We start from the raw sequence: 22056 nt of genomic DNA, 5'->3' as shown, positions 1-22056 counted from the left end.
ATGGACCAGGAATTTGGATGATGTACCAGCATGAGATATTATATAAAATGCTTAGAGGATGGCATCATGCAGTGAACTACTAGAATCAGAAGGAAGATTCCATTCAAAATTCAGAAAATTTTAGAGTCCTTTGAACACCAAATGTGCTTTAGAGCAGATATCTTGCCACTTAGGACCTGACGTTAGAAAAGAGACATGAAAGAGAATGTCTGAGGATGGTGATAAGATCCTACAAGGGATAAGGAAAGAAGGAACTATAGGAAGGAAGAATATGGATAAGCATGCGTGACCCCACTGGCTGTAAAAGGACCCAAAGAGTACTTTGTTCCCATATCATGAGTATCGGTGCACTGTGTATTTTGAGCCCCATACACCTTATGTGGAGGTGGCGCAAGGCAGGGGAAGGGGAGCTGTAAAAAGATGTCTGCAGGGGACGCCTGGGTGGCTCAGTCAGTTAAGAGTCCAACTCTTGATCTCCACAGGTCACGATCTCACAGTTCATGAGTTTGAGACACACAGCGGGCTCTGTGCGAACAGGGCAGAGACTTCTTAGAATTCTCTGTCTCCCCCACTCTCTCTGTCTCTGCCTCTCCCCACCCCCCCCACCGCCTCTCAAAAATAAATACACATCAAAAGAAAAAAAAAGGAGGTCTACAGGTGCTGTGCGATGAAATGGACAGCCGATACAACTACTCCTCAAGATGATCATAATCCAGCCATTTCTGGCATTTTAGTTGAGGGACCGTAATCTCCCTTTTTGCCATAAAAAGACAAAGATGTTTAGTAAAGCGGCGGAAATCACTTTCAAGCAAAAGTGGAACAAACCAGAGGAATTGGCCAGATTACTTGGGAAGGCCGGGAAAGCAGAATCAGGATCTGGTACAAAGCAGGCACGGAAAATGGAAAGAGATGTCAAGCACACAGAAATTAGCGTCAGCAACAGCAGCGTGAAAGTGTCAACGGTCAGCAACAGCGAAGGTCAAAAAGCAACACACAGTTTACGGGTATGGATAGGTCACCAAGAGAGAGAAGTATCTGAATTCCCAGATAATTGCTGTCCCTGGGATTGCCTTGTCAATTCTTTCCAACTTTCCCACCTACTGGCTTCATCCTGGATCTTACATATATTGTTGTAGGGCCTTTGTTTGTATACTAACCAGTAAACCTCTACGGATCCAAACACTACATGTAATCTAAGTAGCTTTATGTAAGAGCAAAAACTGTAACAGCAACAACAACAAACTTTAGTTTGGGGGTACAAAATTCCAGACAGGGTGCCAAAAAAATATCACACATGCCTCATATTAAATATCCACAATTACCCTTAGTGGTAAGTGTTAGTCCTGAAGTGGTGGGTATGTAGGTTATTTGCCGAAGGTTGCACAACAAACAAATGTCAGGATAATGTAAAATTTGGCAAACAATTTTCAAGTTTTCTACTCTTTACAAAGCAGAATGATGACTGTTGTTTTTGCAGGGAAGTCTCTTACATCACAGAGCTCATACTCTAGTAAGTGAAACAAACATACACCAAACAATTTATGTTAAAGAGCACCCTCTTAAGTGCACCATAACGGAAATTGAAGCATCGTGTCATATGTTCACACTGCAAGGAATAACTAATTTCGCCTGGCACCCTAGGGGATGGATTGGTTCTTGAAGGGTTAGTAGATTTCTTTAAGTGGAGAAAATAAATACGTAGAATTTAAATAAAACACGCCTGGTAGGAAACTACTGAAATTGTCTGCATGAGATATAATAATAACTTCAACAAAGCTCAAATTGTACGAGTGACTAATAATATTCTCTGTTTCTAAAACAGAACGTTAATGATAAACCCAATTCTTTAACAGGAATTTCTTCTTCCTCTTCTTTAGTCTTGTAACTACTGAAATGAATTTTCTTTCCATCTCTCCATGCATTTGCTTCTACATATACTCATATATACATATGTAGTACATGTGAGATATATAAATACATGAGATATATATATGTATATATATAATGTGTATATATATGTATATGTGTGTATGTATATGTATATACATATATATGTATATACATGTATATGTATATACATGTATATGTATATATGTATATATGTATATATGTATATATATGTGTGTGTATATATATGCGTATATATGCGTATATATATATATATACACATTATACATATACATATGCATATGCCATGGTATTATTAGTTTCTTATGGCTACCATAACAAAGCACTACAAACTTGATGGCTTAATAACAGAAATTTACTGTCTCAGAGATCTGGATGCTAAAAGTCCTAAATCAAAGCATTGGCAGGCTTGGTTCCTGCTGAGGCCTGTGAAACAGAATCTGTCTCATGCCTCTCACCTAGCCTTTAGCGATTTGCTGGCAATACTGGAAATTCCTTGGCTTATAGAAGCATCACTCTGATCCGCTTTTGTTTTCATTTGACTCTCTCTCCATGTGCATGTCCATCACCAAATTTTCTCTTTTTACAAGTACAACAATCATTCTGTATTAGGGCCTACTGTCATGACCTCATTTTAACTTGATTACCTCTGTAAAGACCCTTTGCTCAGGATGGATTGTTTGTGTCCCTCCAGAATTTTTATGTTGAAACCCTACGTGATGATATTTAAAGATGGGGTCTTTGGGAGGTCTTCAGTCATGAGGTCAAAGCCCTCGCAAGGAGACTAGTGCCCTTATAAAAAGAGAGAGGAGAGTTTGCTTTTTCCCTCTCTCTTCACCAGATGAGGACACAGAGAGAAGGTGGCCGCCTATAAGCCCGAAAGTGGCCTCTACCAGAGTTGGGATTTGCCAGCACCAGGAGACCACCCACCCTTCGGAATTGCGAAACATAAATGTTTCTTGTTTAAACCACCCAGTCTATAAGTATTTTTTTATGGCAGCCTGACCTAAGATACCCCATCTCCAAATAAGGTCCCATTTTCAGTTACTGAGGGATAGGACTTCAACATATGGATTTGGGGAAGACACAAGTTAACCAATACCAGCTGTGAAAAACTTGATTGTTTCAGATTTAACATTCTTAGACCCATGAAACCAGCTGTATACCAACACCAATTGCATGTGCAGATTTAAAAATGTTTAATGACCCAAGTTCAATCTAGGGTAAATATTTCTTGAAGATGATATAAATTTTTCTTTATTTTTGCTAGCTATTTCATGACTAATAAACTAAGGAGTGACACTGGTAGATATATTTTTATTTGCATGTAAGTTCTATAAGAGCATTTTAAATGGCAATAATTATTCCTCATGACTATATTGTGCAATAAGCAAACACAGTGTTTTTATTAATAATAGTTATTAAATTGGAATATATTTAGAAGAGATGACAGCATCAATGATAAATTGTTAATGAATTTTTCAAATTTTAGAGTATGAGTAAAAATAATTTTGGATATGTGATTCTGAATTAAAGACCTGTTATTTCAGAATAAAAACAAATGCTATTCAGGTGATTCATTTTTAATGATGTCACACTCATTTATAAAATATTAATTTTGTTGATTTCCATTAGAAGATTTAGTAATTCATCCATTGACGGAATTTGGAGCAGTTTCTTTTTTCTCTTGTTTTAATATGAAATGACATTAAAGAAAGGAAGGAAATGACTACAACTCAGACTTTCCCCCTTATTTTCAATAAAGTTTTTGGCCAACGTTATATCCAAAAGAGGACTCTACAGCATAGCATGCTTTGCATTCCTGAATATTTTCTTGTTCTAATATTCTAAATTTCCTAATTTTACCCACATGGTTCCCTCCATCATATAAAGTCAAATTAAGAAGTAGAAGACTGATCTGAATCCATCTATTTGCTCAAAGGCAGTGCAGTGTGCCAAATTTTCCAATAATAATTTAGAAGTCTGAGATTAACACTAGGCTGTTGCAAATCTCCTCATCGCTTGCTTATAAGGCTGTGTTAGAAAGAACAGCCTGAACTCAGCTCAGAAATCAGCAGAGTGTCTGGAAACAATGAGTAGGCCCAGAACAAACAGACCCGGAAGTTGCAAACAGTTCTTGCAACAAGCAGGCATCATGGGAACTGCAATCGATTACTCAGAGCTGTTAATTTCTCCCACACTATTTAAACAAACACAATGCACTGTTTGGGACTCTACCACAACGTGAGCTCATTTGCTCAAGACCAGATAGTATTATACCATACTTGTCAATCGACCCCTGACTCAATGGCCTGTGACACCTTGGGAATAGGAAGAAACTCACTTCTTCGTTATCACTGGTTTCTCCATCTTTCGTACAATAAATGCATTTTCTACATCACTATAAAGATAAATGAAGTTTCTGCAAGACATGACCTTATTATGGTAGTAATACTAGATTTCAGAAATCTTTTGTAAATGTAAGTGAGAACAAATTTTGATGTTTGCTACTATGCTGTCTGAAATATACTGTAAGTTAATCATACGAGTGGACGAGTTGAGGAAGGACAATAAATGGGATTATGGGTTGGCTAGACAGCAAATGCAAAACTGAACAGTGTTTAAAAAATGCTGTTACCAGGTTTGTCCATGAAATATCCTGGTCTTTGCTATTGCTTTGCTTCAGCCACAACATGCACTCCTCTGTAAAGACTTAATTAAGGCCACTTAATTATAGGACACTGATCTCAAATGATTTCACGACACAGTCCTAGAATGTATACATCATGACACTCTCCACTAAGTAAGTCAGTAATTATTAATTTTCCTTTAAAATTTTAATTCTCAAATTGTGACGTAGGCATTTATGATTGGGTAAGCAATTATCATTGTGATTAAGCATACTAAAATATTCACTTTTGTTAATATAAAAGTTTAGAGTTGGGAGTTTAAAAGACATCTAAACAACTCCATTATTTTATTTTATAGATAAATATATTGGGCTAAGAAAAATTACACGAAGTTTTCCAAGATCACACAAGTGACAAGCAATCAAAAACAAAAGTCAGGTCTGATTGGCCCAGCTTATCTTTATATGCCATAGCATAGCTCACTGGGTGCCTTACAGGTTGGCTACCCTGATGATTTTTAAAAATACAGCATAAATTATTTATAGCAGGATAGGATACCCATGGGATGAGACAAGTCTGTGTTTGGAGACTGATAGAAATACATGTTACACATGGTGGATCACCTCTGTTTTCAGGGGTAGACCTCAAATAATTTAAGTTGTTTTCCCAATATTAGAACTTTGAATGATATATTTTAAAGTTCACTCTGGCTAGGCAAGAGTATAACCAGAGGAAGGATTTGAAATAATTTCTGCATCTATGCAAGGCTAGTTGTGTAATTTTCATTGTCTAGTGCAAAACAAATACGTGGGGTCCCTTGCTTAGTACCTTGTTATTAAAAGTGCAAAAAATATGAAAATCTTTCCTTTAAAAGACTTGTTTACTAAATATAATTCTAAACATAATAAGGGCATCAGTACTACATGGAAAATAATATTAATTTACAAATTGAAGATAAATTGTGTTATAATTTTATATAATACCCTAAATAGTAATAATTTCTTACTGAGTATCTTGATTAATCATATAATTTTTATCTCTGTTTTCATTTACTAGATCGCATAAATTTATATTTATAGTAGACTTTATAATTGATACAACCGAAAGCAATGTTAGTCACTCTCAGTAAATGCAGAATTGCAAATAATTTCGATAATTTCTAATTTTGAGAGGAATTTTTCTGTGGATGCGACTGTTTCTGGAATCAATAAGAATGTTTATAAGCTATAATAACATTGGAATAAATTTCTAATTATTTCAAAATATAAAATTTAGTACATCTGGACCTGACATTTCTCATGGAACATTTTTTTTTTCTAAAAAGATTTAACTCTTCATACAAATCAGTTTCTCATAAGTCTAAATTTAGCTTAAATGTAAATTTATACAATGTCATTTTAATGTTTCCTTTGGCATTTTCTATACCTTGTGGAGGTCATATAAGAAACAAATCAGCTTCATGATTTGCACATAATTCAAAATGCCTGTCCATGAATTCTATAACTATATCTTCAATTAAAAAAAATAATTTAGTTTAAAATTGTCTTCTTTGTTAATAATAGAGTCAACCAAAACTTCATAGGAAAATTGTGTTCTTTTCCAATAATACAATGACATTAAATTTCATTTATTTTTTTCAAGCCTGTGGGTATTTCCTTTGCAATAGTGCATTAGTCATCAAAACTAGAGATTCTAAACTCTTTGAAGTGTCCTAATGCCTCCCAATATTCTTTATTGCAATATCCATATGTAACCTTTTATTTTACAACAATTTACTGACATAATTTACCGCTTGCCCACTAGCAGGTTCTGTCCCAGCACCCCACTGGAGCGTTAATAAGGCTGCTGACAGCTCACGAATAGGCTGTGCAGCCAGATGAGCAAGCATTCCCACACCTCACATCCTGACGCCCATGCAGACCCCCTCCTCCGTCCCAGAGCCACTGCTGCTGGCATCCGTGCTGCTGCTGTGCTATCGCTACCTCCAGTCTGGCCTCCAGTCCTGGCTTGGCAGCCGGGGCGTAGGATTCTGTGCCATGCCAAATGCTATGCATTCCTGCTTCCACTGTGCCAGGAAGGGTTGACTACTGCTGAGCCACCACCAGTGAGCACTCTGCCACCCAGTACGTCTCCTCTGCCCACACGCATGTCCTGTTGTTCCATCAGACTTCATTTAAAACACTCAAGTCCAAAGAATTTCAAGATGGTGAAAGCAAAGCATTCAGCAAAGCACTGGGCCCTTCTCAGCGTGGATCCGTCCAGCTAGACAGATCACATGTGAGTGAAGCTGGCTATACTAGTAGGTAATAGTTTGGCTAGATGGGCAGTGATCTGGGAGTAGCCAGTTTGACAGATTACACAGTAACAAATTTTTGGGAAAAAAAAAATTTAATCACAGCTTCATCGCCAGTGAGCCTTTACTAGAGGAAAACAAAAATAGCAAATAATTGCCTCAACTATCCAAGGTGACTGATTATTTTTCTCCAACCTGGGTCTTCCTAATGGCACAAAACTGAAGCAACCATGGCAGTGGGGATGATAGTGTTTGGACAAAATTAAAAGCATGACCTTCTTCTTACCATGTCCTTCTGAATTGAATCCCAATTTTCCAGGAACGAATCCAGGGCTTATTTCATGATTAGTCATTGGGCCACCCACTGATGCAGTAAAATGTAAGCAAGTCTGCCACAGGCCTCGTATTAAAGGTAAAATAATGAATTACCTACCTACAGAAAAGTAAGAAACGGTTTCATGTGGTAGCATTGAGACCTTTTAATGCTGACATGTTCTCATGTCAAACTAATATTATAAAAGGCAACGAGCCCTTTGTGGTTAAGTATTTTGTCCAAGGTCACCCAAGAAATAAGTGGGGGAAAAAAGAGGATTTGAACCCAGAAGCTCTGGCTTAAGAGTTGCAGACACAACCCACTAGGCTCCCTGTGTTACCTGGTTCCCCTTCAAACTTACAATCACACATCTCGGATAAGTACTCCTCACTGCCATTGCTCATCCTAGTGGATACCCTTGAAGATCATTGTCCCACTCTCCCAGTGACTATTTCTTCATAATCCTTTTCTCTTTTTGAGTTGATGGTCTCAGCTTATTTCATGTGGAAAGCAGACACCATCAGATGGGGCCAACTTCATTTTCTTCCTCTAATATAATGTAAGAATTCTCCAGTATATAATTCTCCCTTTTCTAGTCTAAGGGTAGATCTGACAGTTGTGTTATTATCAACCAAAATCCAAATATACCTTAATATTAAAAAATTAAAAAATATTAAAAAAATTAAAAAATATATTAAAAAGAATTCTCTTCTTCAGAGAATTCTCTAGACTTTCTGTGTCCCCTCTATTTTATTCCATTATATCCCCAACCCATCCTGCTAAAATAGCTCTTATGAAGTTCACAAATGGGGGTGCCTTGTTGGCTCAGTCGGTTAAGCATCCAAATCTTGATGTCAGGTCAGGTCATGAGCTCAGGGTTCATGAAATCGAGCCTGATGCTGGGCTCTACGTTGACAGCATGGAGTCTGCTTGGAATTCTCTCTTCCTCTCTCTCTGTCCCTCCCCTACCTGCACTCTCTCTCTCATAGAATACATAAATAAACACTAAAAAATAAGAAAATAAATCACAAATGATCGCCCTAAGGTCAGTGGTCAACTTTCTATCCTCAGCTTACTTGGAATCTTAGCAGCATTTTAAATTAAGGGACTGTTTATTAGAGCATGCTATAGAATGGCTCTCATAGTACTCTCCAGATAAGCAGGGTAACACCACCTGTGGCCACTCTGAAGTAACACGATGACACTACCCAAAGTTTGGTTCATTTATTGAGACTGATGATGCCACACACACAACTAAGAGGATATGAAAAGGTTTATTACATAGTAAAGCTTTTTAGGAATAGCAGAATGATTTCTAGCAGGTTCAAAAATGGCTCGTGAGAGCAGGGAAAGGAGCCTGATCTCGGGCTTTTATGGTCTTTCGGGGGCAGAGGGAACCAGGTGAAGGTTCCCTCACCCTGGCAGAGATTCCTGAGGGTTTGAACCTCTCACCAGAATGAAAGGAGGGAGAAGTCAAGCTTTCTTATCAGCTTACCTAGATGTGGGGAAAAGAAGAAGAGGGAGGAACGAAGCCTGAAAGCTGTCAGCAAACATCAAAAAAAAAAAAAAAAATCTAATCAGACCCTTTATTATATGTGTGAACTTATAAAATAAGTAAATTCCTGGGCTCATCTCAGATCTACTGGGTCAGACTTAGAGGGTAACGAGCTCTCCAGGAGATGTTGATGCACCCTCCAGAACGGGAACTATAATCTAGGTTCCAACAAAACAATGTTTATCTGTTTTCTCCTACCTCCTGAGAAACTTTTCCTCTGTCCCTTTTAGTAGTCTTTATCCTACCTGATCTGTAAATTAACACAATTTCAGCCTTCTCTCCTCTACTTAAATTGGCTTCAGTGGCGTTAAAATCCGTCAGGAAAATTGTGACTCCCGAAACCTTCAATCTTAGTATGGCTTCTTTCCATTGTGTTCCAATTTCACTTTTCCAAATACCTTCGGCGTCTCTTCTTGGGTTTATAACGAGCACGCCAAATTTGCCATGATAATATAGAAAGCTTGTTCACCCCTGCCCCCTTAAAAATTCTCCAGCTAGATCTATTCTGTAGCAAATATTTCCTATCCCAGATGATCATAACACTATCCCCTCAGTTACCCAGGTCACAAGTCTTGGAGCTATTGTGTAAAAAAACCACATAAAAACCAACACTAAATTTTGTTGGTTCTTCATGTAAAATGCCTAATACAACTTATTTTCATCACGTTCTGCTCCAGTGTAGTTCAAAGCAAAATCATTTTATCTGGACCAGATCAGGAATCTCTTGCTTGGCCCATGCTACCTCTGTTCTTAATCCCCATTGAGTACATTCTCCGGGCAACAGCCACAATGCTTATTTTAAAACAGAAATCTGATCATGATACACCCTTGAATAAAAAGCAAAACAGAACACAACTAAAGCTCCAAAGGGTTTCTATTATAATTAGAGTAAAAGTAAAACTCCTTCTTGTAATATACAAAGACCTTTATGATCTTTCACAGCTTGCCCCTAATCTCATCTCCCTCATTTCTCAACGGTCTTCAATCACTCATGTTAATTTATCAAAAGTAATTGATAGGCTTTCTAGCTCTCAGAAGAAACTTGAAAGCAAGGATTTTTGTTTTGTTTTGTTTTATTCAGCTCTCCCTCCCTAATTTTTCCTCATATGAATAAACAGAAAATTATCCTGACACATATTGGGTTACTCAAAAAACAGCGAATGACTAAATGTGTTCTAGGTGGACAATTTTAGTTAGAACACTCTTGGAAATGTATGTAGAAGAGTGATGTCATGTGTTTATTGCATCGAGAAATAGAAAGTAATGGAAATGTCAGCCGGTGCTTGTCCTGTCCATGCCCACACTCTTGGTTCAGGGCCACTGCCTGACCATGGTTTCTGCAGAATGGCCAGCCATGGTATGTGTCACTGTTGATTGGATCAGTGGTAGACATCTATTCCAAGACAGCTCCATCCTAGGCAGGCCAAAAGCCTAGAATATAGTCAGACATAAAAGGGTTTGGCTTAATAGAAATGAACAAGTAGTTAGAAAATTAAGTAACCTTTCCTGGAAATTTAAACTAAAAACAAGGAAAAGGCCAGCAATTGCTACTCGGTCAGAAAAAAAAGAAGCCATTTATGTGGGATGTCACATTCGTTAAACATGAAACTGAAGCTTCGTCAACCATCGCTCCTGAGATCTCTAGTGGTCACATCAATCAAGAGCTACCCTTCAGTTCTTTCCGCGGGCAGGCCAGGGCTAAAACAGCTACTGTTCTTAAATTGTCAAGAGAAGTGTTAGGGAAACTGAATACTAAAAAAATGAGTGATGTGCCACCTGAAAAAGTGGAAATTATGTGAGCTATATAAACAGGGAATGTGACAGGAGGTGGTAAATGAACATATTTTCTTCAAAAATGGCAGCATGTACAAAATACTACAAAATACGGTGGCGTATTTACCCTGGGCAAAGCCACTGTGATGTCACTAGTCTGGTTTCACTGCATTGGAATAAAATGTGGTGTGAGAGCATACCTGAGAAGAGTGGCTGAACTATCTTTCCATACAGATGAGGCACATAGGAAAGAAGAGGATCAAAATGAAAGGGCAGTTTAGGAGGTTTCTAAGCAGTAGATCAGATATTAGCTAAATGAAGCAAAAAGGATGAGAAAAAAGTCAACGTCAAAGTAGAGGAAACTAAATGAAAGACTTTGAAATAACTGAAAGTCAAGTAAAATTGAAAGGGGGGGGCATATCATAAAGTTGACAGGCTCCCCCTGGGGCCATTTGCCAGAAAGAGTAAAAATTTAGCCCACCGGAGAAAATCTAGCAACATTTGTCTCGTATTATTTTTCAGTAATAAAATTTGTCTGGTAATAACATTTTGATAGGCAGGGTCCAATCCGAACAAGCGCTCAAATGGTTATGTTGTTGTTGTTGTTCATGTTGTGCAAATCCCCCGGACTTGTGGAAATACTCTGCAAAGCCCTTTAGAAATGAAAGAATATTCTCATTAGACTTGAAGTACTTCCTCTTTCAGCTATTATTGGCAATCCTGGCTTTGTCTCCATTGTTCTTGAACACAGTGAAACACAGTGAAACCCGTTTATTTCTGATTATGACACACATTATAAGGGCCTGTAAAGATGTAGACAAAAGAAAAAGAAATACATGAAGCTAGCTGACATTTAGCAGCATTAAATATGTATATATATATATATATATATATATATATATACATATATATATATACACACACATATATATATATACACATACACACACACACACACACACACACACACACACACACACACATATATGTATCAGGCTATTTCATAAACAAGAGTCAGAAGAGTCAGTAAACTTAGTTCGAACAAAGATGTGGCTCAATCCTTTCCACCCAGATTGGTTTACTCATTGCTAGCTGTCATGTGCCTGCGGTTATAACGCTCCCCACAAACTGCAGCCTGGCCCCCGTGTGCTTTCAAGTACCCATAGATTTTTGGATCTGATTCAAACTCATCTGTAGGTCTGTGGTTTTAAGAAACAGAGAAATAAATTCAAGAATGCTCATCATTATGTGGCTTATAAATGGAATAGAAAGAGTGACTTTTCTCACTGTAAATTTAAAGCAGACTGAGTAAATGTACAGAAAAAAATAAGCTGCCATTTCATACATATTCCCAAATAAAAATTAAGTTATTAAATTCATATGTTAGTATTAGCACCCACATGCACACAAAGGCAAACATACCAGAATATATAGTTGTCATAAATTAATTTAGTCTTTATGTGTTCAGTCAGAAAAACTTAAGAAGTGCCTCTCTGTGCCAAGGAGTGTTATATACGAGTGACATATCAAACAGTCTTGATTCCTCTATTTGAAATCTCTACATGGTGCACTCATAGATAGAATACTTAGTATAATTCTGATAAGAATAAAAAGCGGCATAAGTTACAGTCCCCTTCTTCCAAAGGACTTACTCTAATTGTACCGATAAAATGTATGCAAAAACATGGGTAAATGGTAATAACGGTATGTGCCATCACACGATAAGATATCATCAAAGGGGAACTGGCAGAATTACTCTCGGATGTAAGAGAAGAGTGACATTTCACTATAAATTTGTCTGTGAAGGAAAGATGTCTGGAAGATTTACTTCTTACTAAATATGGGTCGAGTTCAGAATGTAAAAGGCAAAAAAAATGATTAAAAAGAGCATTCTATATGCAAGGGAGGCTATCAAACATAGGTCAAAGCTGTCTTCAAGAAAACCATGTTCGGGTCCTGGGGCCGACAAACGTACCAGGAGAAACTAATTGTCTTCTTAGGATACTTAACGTGAAATGCAATTGTTATCAAATTAAGGAATAAGGGAGTTCAGTTTCATATACAAAATGATCTATCAGTATTTGTGAATAAAAAGACATAGGGAAGTATAACAGGGTAATAATCTTTCAAAAGATATGGAACCTCTGTGCTGTGCAAAGCAGGGATGGTTAGTATCTCCTTCAGATGTCCTTCTATAGGTCAATGCAACCTTCCCCCAACCGCTGTAAACACAGGTTGCAAAAATCTCACAGCTTAATCCTTTTCTGGCAACTTCTCTTCGGTTTCACGGTAGTTACCTTGATCTACAATCCATGTGCACTACAGACTGCCCTCTCTCCAGGGATTATACTGTAATGACAGCCAATTACCCACTGAATTTAGGGGTCTCATCACTAATGGTAGACGGATAATTGATAGTCCCTTGAATGCACTAGCATGGCAGTTGCTAGAATTTCCATCTGTGATAAACTGAGATATGACACAGAAGAAAGGTGGGGGGTGTACTAGCATCTACAAATCTCTGGTGTTTGAGAAGCATGGAGGACATTGCTAATAATAAGGACTATGGAACTGGGTGATTGCTTCTACGGGCCATTGACGCATTGAAGAGATACTACGACAGGCTCAAATCTATTTATCATAGAATTAATATGAACTGAGAAAATTAGAAGGTCTCCTTGGCACCACTGAGAGACTCTCACCTTCCACATTCTAGCAGTAGACAGAGGAAAACATCTGGACCCGGAACTGGGAGAGACAGGATCCTAAAACTTTGAATAGGGATACCTGAGGATCTCAAGTGCCCAGGTTCCCTGAATCATCTAGGGCAAAAGAAGGAGCCTACCTCTCCTTGCCTGAAAAAAGCTCCCCCTCACATGAAGACTATTCAGATGCCTCCAGATGGTAAGAGCTTTGTAAACCAATGCTTTCTTTCTTCTGGATCTGTTCTCCATTCCCTTTATGAACATCACGCCCATTTGTAGAGCCAAATATCAGCAATGCCCAATTGGAAAAGCATATGTCTGCTACAGGCTGAGTGGGATTTTATGCCAATATCGCTGCTGGATCTAGCTAACATGCATGAGTAGGAGTAAATAAGAGTGGATAATAGGGATGCTAGGTCAAGGAGAAGGGAATATGAAACTAGATAAGAGGCATTGGCAGTATGGAGCTACTCTCTCATGATACACGATTTAACAACCTGGCAAATGTCCCTGGGAGAAAATTACAACAGGCTGATGGTTTAGCTGTCAGAAGCTAGAAGAAGTGGTAGCTTGATATTTCTGCTTCCACTTAAGATTTAGAAAGCTGGAAAGACTATCACTTCCATCATAACAAGACATTTTTTTGAAGCAATCAGTTAGCTGTAGTCATGGAGTAACCAAGTAGCCTGAAATCAAAGGCTCCCTCACCACCCCCACCCCAGGAAGGAGAAATCAGATAAAATGTTACTAAATCACTAAAGGTAAAGTGTGGGCCAGCAAGACTATAGTAATCCCTAGGAACTTCAGATATATGGATAGTTTTAAATCACTCCTTGTCAGGAGCTCCACTGAGCTGGAAAAAGGTGGGCAGTGAGGTGTGTGGGAGCAACCAATTAAAGCCACAAGACAAACATGAAAGTAATAGCGAAATCTTTAATCACTTGTTATATCAGAATGAGAAAGAATCTAAAATGAGAGAAACTATAGATTCTTCCCTAGAAGAAATGAATAGATTCATTTCCCCCCAATAACAGATTTTCAGGTGGTAGACATGGGAACCCATCTCACTGTTAAAGGAACCCTGGGGGAAAAAAAAAAAAAAAACTAAAAACTTGTGGAGATTTGGTCTGAGAGGAGGGAGAAAGACAAGGGCTAGGGATGGAAAAATACTGAGTACTAAATCAGAGTGGAGAAAAAATTATCTTTGTGTTTCCCTGATAAAGAAACCTCCAAATGGAGGCACCAAGGCGAGGAATGCAAATATTGATAGAAACATGGCCAGTCAGTGGGTCCGGAGCCTTTGACTGCAACTCCCTTCAGAGACTGTAATGCACTGACTGTGCACCATGTCTTGGGTAGAGAGGGCGGATTGGCCCCCATGAGTTCTGCCAAGTAAAGCTTTTGTAACTGAATGTGGTTGGGCCTGAATGATCATACACAGGCTTTGTTTGTTTTGTATTGCTTTGTTTTGTTTTCATTTTCGTTTTCATTTTGGCAAGTGCCAAATTCCTCATGACAGGATAGTTTCCATGAACTTTTACTGGAACTAAAAGTTAGAATAAATAGGAAACAATTTCCAGATAATAGGTTTAATCCATTGATGTCAATAATTACACTGAGTTTAAATGATTTAAGCATCCCAATCAAATGACAGAGATTTTCAGATTGGACTTAACAAAAAAAGTATGAACTATGGTGTCTACAAGGATTCCACTTAAAATATAAAGCCAAAGAATACTTTAAAGTAAAATAATGGGCAAAAAATATGTGACATAAAGACATTAATCAAAAGAAAGTTGAACTGCTTATATCACAAAGTAAGCTTCAGAAAAATAAATATTTCCATAGATAAAAATACTGCATAATGATAAAGCCAATTTAAGAAAACATAACCATCTTAAAATGCATATGCTCCTAACAATGGGGATTTATAACTGAAGAGGCAAATAATGATGGAACTGAAGAAGACATATACAAATCCATGATTATGGATGGTTATGTCAAAGCCACGTACAGTAACTGATAGACCAAGGAGACCAAACACTGAAAAGATATAAAATAGGAGTCAGAAAACTATCACCCATGGGCAACAACTTGATTTTATAAATAAAGTTTTACTGAGTCATAGTTTCATTCATATATTTCAATAATGTTAATGATTAATGTTACCACAGCCTAGGTGAAGAGTTGTGACAGAGACAGTATCATCCAAAAGACTAAGATATTTATTATCCAGTCCTTTAAGAAAAAGTTTCTTGATTCCTGATACGGAATACTGAACAACACTGCTAATCAATTTGACTTTTATGAAATATTGCCCAACAACAACCGAACTGAACAATGCATATTGAAGAGTGCACATGGAACACTGACCAAAATAGATCACATTTTGGGCCATAAAACAAACATAAGCAACACAAGAAGTAAAATCACACAAAAATGTATTCTCAGAATATAGCAAAATTGAACTAGAAATCAATAAAATAAATATATTGGGATAATCCCAAAATATTTTGGACACTAAATAATAACCTTTTAAATAATCCATGGGAAAGATATGATATCACAAGGAAAATCAGAACACATTTTTAATTGGCTGAAAATGAAAATGTATTTCATAGTATGTGGGAATTACACTGTTTACAGAACCACTTCGAGCACTAAACACATATGTTAGAAAATAAGAAGGGCATTAAATAAATGACCTTAGCTTTCAGCTCAATAAATAGAAAGAGTAAATTAAATCCAAAGCAAGCAGAAGAGAAGAAAAAATTAAAATAGGAGAATAATAAAATTGAAAGAATTTTTTAATTTCATAAAGCCAAAGGCTAGGTCTGTGAAAATACCAACAAACTGGTAAGCCTCTAAGCCGGACTAACAAAGTGAAGAAGAAAGAAGATTTATATTACCAATATAAATATCTATTGCCAATAATATAAATTTAGAGATGAAAGTTGTGACATCACTACAGACCTTAAATGGTTAATAGTGGGATATGATGAACACCTTCATGCCCCGAAATTTGATAGCTTAGATGAAATGGACAACTAGCAGCTTTAGAAGAAGAAGAGAAAAATAGTCTTGCATCTATTAAAGACTTTGATATTGTCACTGAAAATTTTTATCAAATATTTAGGGTAAAATAACATATGGAAAAAAAGGAGGAAATATTTCTCAAGTCATTTTCTGAGGTCTGCATAGCAAATAAATGATAAGAAAATAGAATTACAAACCAATATCCATCATGCAAATATCCAAAATTATCTATCTAAAATATTAGCAAATATAATGCAGAAATTTATAAACATGCTAATATCTAATGCCATAATTGGGACATATCCCAGGAATTCAAGGCTGACCCAACATTTCAAAGTCAAACAACTCAATTCATCGTGTGAAACAGGCTAAAGAAGAAACATAATAGGACCTTTGCAGCAGATGCAGAAAACACATTTGGAAAAATTCAATTCTCATGTATAATAAAAATTGTAAGCAATCTATGAATTAAAGGCATATATTCAACCTGATAAAAAACATCCATCAAAGTTCTACAGGCAGTATCATACTTGATATTAAAAAGCTAAATATTTTCTCCCTACAGTCAAGAACTGACAGGGATGCCCATTTTCAAGAATTGTATTCAACATTGTACTGAAGGATGTAGTCAGTTCTGTAGAGGGAGAAAAATGCACAAAATAGGTACAGAGTAGAAATAAATACATTCAGAGCTGTATATTTGCAGGCAATGGTATTATTGTTCGTGGAGAAAATTTGAATCTTCAAAGAAGCTGCTAAATTGATCAAATGAGTTTAGCACGGTGATAAGATATAAGTGCAATATGCAACTATGAAACACATTTCTAATTATTATCATAAACAACTGGAAACTGAACAGAAATTACTTTTTAACACAGGATCAACCAAACAAAAAATGTTTACATCTAAAAAAGTACGTGCAAGATCGCTAAAGCTACAAGACATAAATGAGAGAAAACAAAAACCCAAATAATGGAGAAAAATAATAAGTTGGTGTATTTTAAGAATCAATATGGTTAAGACACCATTTATCGATTTGAACTAATTCAAAACAATACCGATCCAAAAGCCAAAATCTCTTAGCTTGATTAGCCAATGCTATTTTTAACAAAAATGATGTATTATGAGAACTCATACTACCTGATTTAAGACTTATTATAAATGTACAGTAATGAATTGGACATAGTAATGAACAAAGAATATATGCATAGATAAAAGGAAGAAATTAGGATCCAGAAATATAACCACACAACTCATTCTGACCACCTGCAAAAGCAGTCAATGGGAAAAGAATAGCCCTTTCAATGAATTATTGTACAATTCGATAGCCTTATGTGACATACCTTTCATCACATAAAAATTAACTTGGAGCGAATCATTGATAAAAATATAAAATATAAAACTAAAAAATTTCTATTAAAAATATAGAAGACAAGTTTTTCAGCCTTGAATTAGGAAAAGATTTCTTTGTTTTGAAATCCAAAGCGTAAGCCAGAAAAGAAAATATATTAGACTTTGTCAGATTAGAAACGTCTGTTCTTTGAAAGACACTGATAAGAGAAAGGCCAACCACAAATTGAGGGGAAAAAAAGTTTCAAAATGTAGTTTTGACAAAAGGTGGTTACCTCAAATATATAAAGAATCCTTATCACCCAGTGAATAAGAAAACAAGCATCCCAATTAAAAAAAGAATGGACAAAACATCTACGGAGATACTTCATCAAAGAAATACTTACATGGTAAATAACTTCATAAAAAAGGTTCAACATCATTAGACAGTAGGGAAATGCACATGCTATCTGCTATGAGACACTGCTATGCACCTATTAGAATGGTAACAACAGTGGGGCGCCTGGGTGGCTTGGTTGGTTAAGTGTCCGACTTCGGCTCAGGTCATGATCTCACGGTCCGTGAGTTCGAGCCCTGCGTGGAGCCCAGCCTGGAGCCTGTGTCAGATTCTGTGTCTCCCTCTCTCTCTGCCCCTCCCCTGTTCATTCTCTGTCTCTCTGTGTCTCAAAAATAAATAAATGTTAACAAAAAATAAAAAAAAAAGAATGGTAACAACAGCAACATCTGACAATGCCAAGGGCTGGAAAAGATGCAAAACAGCTAGAAATTTCATCCACTGTAGGTGAAAAAAAAAATTGCTTTTTTTGGTGAGACTATTTTGCATCCCTGCTTTAAAAAAATTTAGCTATTTCTTGATTTTAAAGTCATCTTTACGCCCAACATGAGACTCAAACGCATGACCCCAAGATCAAGAGCTTCATGCTCTACTGACTGAGCCAGCCAGATGCTGCCAGTCTGGCTATTTCTTATAACAGTAAACACGTACTTACCATCTGTCTTGGCAATCCTACTCCAAAGTATTAACCTCAAATAAACAAAACCTGAACACAAATGTGAATGATGGTTTTAATCAGAATCACCCCAAATGTGTGAATGTCCTTCAAATGGTGAATTAATTAAGAAAATTGGCACATCCATACCATAGACCATTTATCTCAATATGAAGACAAACTGTAGATACATGTAACAACATCCATGAATCTCAAAAGACTTACGCAAAGTGAAAGAAACCAGATGCAAAAGACTACTTGAAATTTTGGCGAAAGCAAATTTTAGAATAGAAGATAGACCCATCGTTACCAAAGGTGAGGAGTTGTGAGTTGTGCGAAGGACATGAGGGAAGTTTTTTTGGGGTGATGACAATGTTCTATATCTTTTTAAATTTTTTAAAAAAATTTATTTATTTAAAGAGAGAGAGAGCGCGCGCACAAGGGCACGTGCAATGCACAGAGAGGAGGAGGGAAAGAATCCCAAGCAGTCTCCACAGCATCAGCATGGAGCCTGAGGCAGTACTCAAACTCGCGAACCTGAGAGATCATGAAATCTTGAGATCATGACCTGGGCAGAAAATCGAGAGTCTGACACAACCAACGAGACACCCGGGTGCCTTGACAATGCTCTGCATCTCGATCATGATGTTACACCGCTATGATTATTACAATTTATAGAAGTAAACACCTTAGACAGCTAGCGTCTAACACATGTAAATTAAACTTCAACTTGAGTTTTAAAAAAAATGTGAGGGGTGACATTAAATGTCTGAGACAAGGCAGATTTCCATGGCAGACTGTGGAGGAAGACAGCAAAAGAAAGGCACACTTATAATAGGATTATACTACGAGACTGAATGAACCCAGCAGTTGGCCAGGTTTCTTAAAAGACGAGCAGCACACTTTGCTTTTCAAAGTGGTAAATGATGTTCTGTAAAGGCGGATACAAACGTTTTCATCAACAAGAAGCTCAGTAATGGAAATCATAAAATTAAAGAGTAGCATTAGTTAGGTGACAGCCCTTAACCATCAGAAGCAAGTGAGCATATGTACTGATAAACAATTAGATCAGAATAGCCAGGGACCTGACCCTCAGAGATCTAAGGGAATGTCTAAAGGACTATAGATTTTTTTGGTAGTTGTTTCATTTTTTGGAGGCTTTTTTTTTTTTAAAGGAAAGTATATAGGAGGCCAAAAAGTGTATGTATGTGTATGTATGTATGCATGGATACATGCATGGAAGTGTTTATGTATACATTTGGGGGGACAAAGGCCAAAGTTATAGAAAGTTACAACCCCTTTCCTAGTTTCCAGAGCTTAGTCTGTTCCCAGATCAGTACTCATCAGATAAAAAGGATTCTAAGTTCCCATAAGGAAGGATCCTGCAACCCTGGGTTCAAATGATGAAATGGGGGTCACCTGAATCACCAAAGGGACCTCAGGGAAATTTCATCAAGTGGCTTTACCCTGGAGAAAGAGGGATACCAGATCACCCAAGTAATACGAGATTTAGAGTCTCAGTTGATGTTGATAACTGAAAATCTAGAGAAACCTGCCTATAGGTGTCGGGTAATCATGAGAGGAGTCTCAGGCCCATCAACCTCATAGTGGGCCCATTAAACCCATGGACAGTTCCACTATTAATTATCCCAGTTCCTAAATATGTAATTGAAATATACCTAATTAGCAGCTGGCAGAAATTTCACATGAATTCTTCAACCTTTGGAGAAGTAAAGGGTAAGGTAATAAACCTAATCTCTGCCCTCTTCTCCCGGGTAAGAAAATAAATCAAAATCTGTGTTGCACAGTATGGCGAATGACAGAGACTGGGGCGGCTCTCAAAAACTGAAAGGATCCAGGTGCAGATATAGTGTATGCAGATGTGGCCTCCTTCTCCTCTCCTTTCATTTCACCAACATGACCCCGGAAAACCTAGACGGAGAGGGGTGAATGGCAGCGGACTGCTATAAACAGAAGCGACAACAATTGCAGCTGCTGTACTGACAGCGGGGTGTTTACTAGAGAGGATGACCCACAGGTTCTGGTTCAAGGTAGACTGCCATGGATTTGGTAAATGCATTTGCTTCAAAAGCCCAGGGTCGGAAGCAGTTCTCTTTTCCAGGAGGTGGAAAACTATGTACGTTCAACATCTCGCCTCAGAGATCTATCCATTCTGCTGCTATTTCTTACAATGTAGATGGGGTGGAGGTCCAGCAGAAAATAAAACTGGTCCACTATATTGATGATTTCATAGAAATTCGAGCTGAACAGGAAGAAGTCTGAGTACTCCACCAAATCTTCAATTAAAGTATGGTCATGATTTTCTGTTTGCTAGTGTAGATGTGATTTTATTCTAAATTACATTTTAATATTTTTTTCAACATTTATTATTTATTTTTGGGAGAGAGACAGAGCATGAACGGGGGAGGGGCAGAGAGAGAGGGAGACACAGAATCGGAAACAGGCTCCAGGCTCTGAGCCATCAGCCCAGAGCCCGACGCGGGGCTCGAACTCACGGACCGCGAGATCGTGACCTGGCTGAAGTCGGACGCTTAACCGACTGCGCCACCCAGGAGCCCCACATTTTAATATTTTTAATGCTTGCTTATTTATTTACTTGTTTATCTATTTATTTGGGGAGAGAGCATAGGAGGGACAGAGAGAGGGAGAGAGAGAATCCCAAGCAGACTCTGTCCTACACGTGCAACATGGAGCCTGACGCAGGGATAGATCTCATGAACTGTGAGATCATGACCTTAGCTAAAACCAAGAGCCAGGCTCTTAACCGAATGAACCACCCAGGTGCCCCTATTTTATTCTAAATCACATTTTAATGAGCACCGTTGTAGAGTAACACATATATACAACAATAGTATTGTAACTATTCATCAAACTTACTGGACTATCTTCTGAGTACGATAAATGTTTCTGTCATTTTTTTTTGTCCACTTCGATCATGACAACAGTAAAGAATTCCAGTTTACCTCATGTTTCCAATTGGTATAAGTTTATTTGTTCTTCTTAGTGTCCTCCGTAGGCCAAATTCCTAGCACAATGTTGAATAAAAGTAATGAGAATTAGAATCTTTCTCTCATCTCTGATTCCAGAGATTGGCACATCCATACCGTAGACCATTTATCCCCAATGGACCACCTTTAACATTATTCATACTGTCTTTAACGTTATTCGTTATGAATGACATTATAATCTTAACCACGATATCCTCTATCACGTTGACAATTCTTTCCTTGTCGACATTGACTGCTTGAGGTACCACCTATTTCCCAGTACAAGAGATTTTCAAATTGACTTCGCAGTTCCATCAAATTTTGGATGTATGTACTTTAAAGCCCTATTATTAGGGAATCCATTTATATGTGTTATGATAGCTGACACATTTGCATTTATTTGCTCCGTTTCATGTTGCACATCTGTTTCCACTTTTGTCTCTGACTCCTTACATTTCTTTTTTGCTTTTTAAAAATTAAGAAAAAGTTGCTTTGC

This window comes from Felis catus, chromosome A2 (assembly GCF_018350175.1).
Source record: "Felis catus isolate Fca126 chromosome A2, F.catus_Fca126_mat1.0, whole genome shotgun sequence".
Classification (NCBI taxonomy): Eukaryota; Metazoa; Chordata; class Mammalia; order Carnivora; family Felidae; genus Felis; species Felis catus.
The sequence above is the reverse complement of the archived record's forward strand: the minus strand, read 5'-3'. Positions refer to the sequence as shown.